At 43.5% G+C, this 3,457-nt stretch overlaps 1 non-coding gene across 1 annotated transcript; it reads right to left on the reverse strand.

The window, feature by feature from the left end:
* Positions 1-209: 209 nt before the first annotated feature.
* Positions 210-330, reverse strand: LOC127490469 (U6atac minor spliceosomal RNA). Its single transcript, XR_007918416.1, has one exon. It is a non-coding gene; the product is annotated as a U6atac minor spliceosomal RNA (small nuclear RNA).
* Positions 331-3,457: the final 3,127 nt, after the last annotated feature.

Consider the following 3,457-nt stretch of genomic DNA (forward strand, 5'->3'; position numbering starts at 1 on the left):
GCAGTTTGGTACTGCAGCAGGATAAAGCAGGGGTGGTTCAAAATGAGGCCAGCACTATAAATGACTGCAATGATTATTCAATACAGCTGATTTCAAAATGCAAGATCATGGAGCATTTTAAATGTCATCTTGTTTATGATTCTGAGATGTCCTCTGACTTGGCACTTATTTCTTCATCCTTCATCTATAATTATATTGCAGGGATTCCTAAAAAATGATAGTTAGATGCCACAGTGTAGGTAAAAATGCCCTGAATTCATGTTGCCAAGCCCCAAAGCCTTGTCCATGCTTGTCAAGGAGGGGCTAACCTTCTCTCTATTCATACAACACATATAATTTTTGAGATGCACAAAGTGCTGGAGAAAGAAATGATTGTTTAGAACTGTTGGTGTTTCTGCAGTGAGATTTACATCAGTTTGGAGACCACAGGTTGACAATGCCTCAAATGTGTTCTGTTGATGGACTTGTAGGCATTAGGGTTTTCAACAGGAGTAGAACAATCATGTCTAGTGCTTGTTTTTTGAGATTGACTTCCCTTTTTGTCCACACAAGTAGCTGGTTGTCATTTATTGGCTCCATGGGATGACTAAGTGATGCCTATAAGAATGGAAGTGTGAAAGACATCCAGAGGTGCTGTCAAGTCTGTTGCATGGGTTGGCAATGCCTGGGGCTATCCCCTGCTACTTTCAGTATACTTCCTGATAAGGTTAAGTGGAATGGAGATCAAATCCTGATCAGAATTGGCTGGAGGTGAGGTGGAAGGTCCAGAAGTCGGTTAAATGTAAAGCTGTTAATGCACTAGGACATTTGTGGGTGAGATTTTAGAGTGGGGCTGGCGCTGTGGAATAGCAGATAAAGCTGCAGCCTGCAGTGCCAGCATCCCATATGGGTGCCGGTTCGAGTCCCAGCTGCTCCACTTCTGATCTGGCTCTCTGCTATGGCCTGGGAAAGCAGTAGAAGATGGCCCAAGTCCTTGGACTCCTGCACCCATGTGGAAGACCTTGAAGAGGCTCCTACCTCCTGGCTTCGGATGGGCCCAGCTGTTGTGTCTATTTGGGGAGTGAACCAGAGGATGGAAGACTATTCTCTTTCTCTCTCTCTCTCTTTCTCTCTCTCTCTGCCTCTGCCTCTCTGTAACTCTGCCTTTCAAATAAATAAATAAATCTTTAACAAAAAAGATTTTAGAGTGGTTAAAAAAATAATCATGAATGTTCTTCCCTTCTCATACTTTTTCTGAAGTGCGATATTCCTTTTACATGTCCCACCACCACTAAAATCATATGTCCATTCTAGTAGTTACAACTTCTTTCTAGTTATCTCTTACTTGCACCCAGACTCTGTCTAGATATGTTAGGTGCAAGTGACAGAAAAGCATTTTTATAGAGCTTATTGAGACCCATTATTTCCTCCATTTAGACCCAGGTGGGCCAGCACAGGGAGATTCAGTGAACAATGGGCTCTATGATCCTTATCCTGGCCATCCAGGACATGTCAACTCAATAATGGAAAACAGAATTTCCATTTTAGACAGGTTTTCGCCAAGAGAGTATACAAGCCAGGACTGCTTAGGGCTGCTCTCAGAGAAAAGACAGACACATTTTTGCAAAATAAACAAACAAAAATTTCCCTTCATTTTTATCAAGATAAAAACTAGGAAACATCTGAGCAAAGTCCATCACTTTCTGGGGACAGCCATATCGTGTGACCAAATTGTCTTAGACACATATGGAAACCTAGACAAAGTTAGGGAGGTTGAGTCACAAATGTTTTTGAGTGCATTTTTGAAGAGGCCATTCCAATGGTCAGTATCAAATGCCTGTGGATTGCATGACTCACAGAAGAACTGTTGAATGCCTTGGCTATTAGTGCTTTGTTGACCAGCTTTTGTGATAAAAGGTGCACCATTGTCAGACCGCAAGTCATCCAGAAAGCCAAAAGCTCTTCACAGACAAGTTTGAAAGGCTGCATTGATGTGGCTAGAGTCAGCTGTTCAGATTTCAATAGCAAATCTGGAACCTTAAAAAGTGTCAACAATGATGAGCATCATCAAGAGCCTCTGGAAAGGGTCAAAGGTTCAGTTTACCCCATCTGCTAGGAGTTTACAAGAGCAACACTTCATGCAATGTGGCCTCCAGCACAGCAAGACAAATGGGCCAACTATGACAGGGTCACAAGTCTGGCATATAGTGGTAGCCTCTCCATCAGAAACAGAGTCCTTTACTTTGTGCCAAAGCTATGGTGGTGGTCTCAGACATGTGTTTCCATGTCCACTATGATGATGGATTGAGGCAGCATTGATGGCATTCTAGGTGGTACAGACTCAGTGGGCAGCTTGATTCCAGTTGGTCTCAGACAAGGAAAGGTCCCTTAATGTGGATACCTATGTAAATGATACAGGTAGTTCAATCAGCAGCCACAATTCGTTTCTAATATTCACAGTTCATAGCCTCCAAATTAGTTGTCTTTATAGTTTTCAAAGTGGCATGTGGGCCACTAACAATGGCTTGAGAGTAAGTAAAAATTTAACTTGGTGTTTCCACCAAGGTAAGTACTGACATTGAGCATAGTAGGTTAAGCATCTGCCTGCAGTGCTGACATCCCATATAGGTGCCAGTCCAAGACCCAGCTGCTCCACTTCCAATCCAGCTTCCTGCTGATAGCCTGGGAAAGCAGCAGAGGATGGCCCAAGTCCTTGGGCCTCTGTACCCATGTGGGAGACCCAGAAGAAGCTCCTGGCTCCTGGCTTTGGCCTGGCCCAGCTCTGATCATTGTGGCTATTTGGGGAGTGAACCAGTGGATGGAAGACCTCTCTGTTTCTCCCTCTCTCTCTGTAACTCTGCCTCTCGAGTAAATAAATGAATCTTAAAAAAAAAAAAAAAAAAAAAAAAAAACCTGTGAGCCTCCAGTTCCTATTATCCTTTTTCATTGGACATATAAAACTGTGTTGTTGACGTATTACATCTTATGAAATCCCTGTTTAAATTATTAATTTTTTATTTGTGAGGCAAAGAGAAAGAGAGAGATGCAGATATGAAGAGAGAGAGAGAGAGAGGCAGACAGACAAATTGACAGATGGAGAGTGCCTGTCTGCTGGTTGACTAGAAATGCCCACAATGGCTGGGGGCTAGAATGAAAACCAAAATCAGCAACGGGAATTCAATCCAGGTCTCCCGTGTAGGTGGCAGGTACCCAACTACGAGTCAGCACCTGTTGCCACAGGGTTTGCACAGGCAGGAGTCTGGAATTGAGAGTCAGAGCTGGGTAACAAACCCAGGTGCTCCAATATGGGATGCAATCTTCTTAACTGCTAGGCCAAACTCCTGCCCTGACTTTAAATTCTTAATCAGGGCTTTTCTCCCTCTGAGATTCTATACTGTTTCTGTTGGACCTCCCAGGAGCGGACAGGGAGGGAGACTGAGGAGCAGTGTATAGCTTCCACTAGCACATCTTTAAATGT

Source organism: Oryctolagus cuniculus, chromosome 2, assembly GCF_964237555.1.
Source record: "Oryctolagus cuniculus chromosome 2, mOryCun1.1, whole genome shotgun sequence".
Lineage (NCBI taxonomy): Eukaryota > Metazoa > Chordata > Mammalia > Lagomorpha > Leporidae > Oryctolagus > Oryctolagus cuniculus.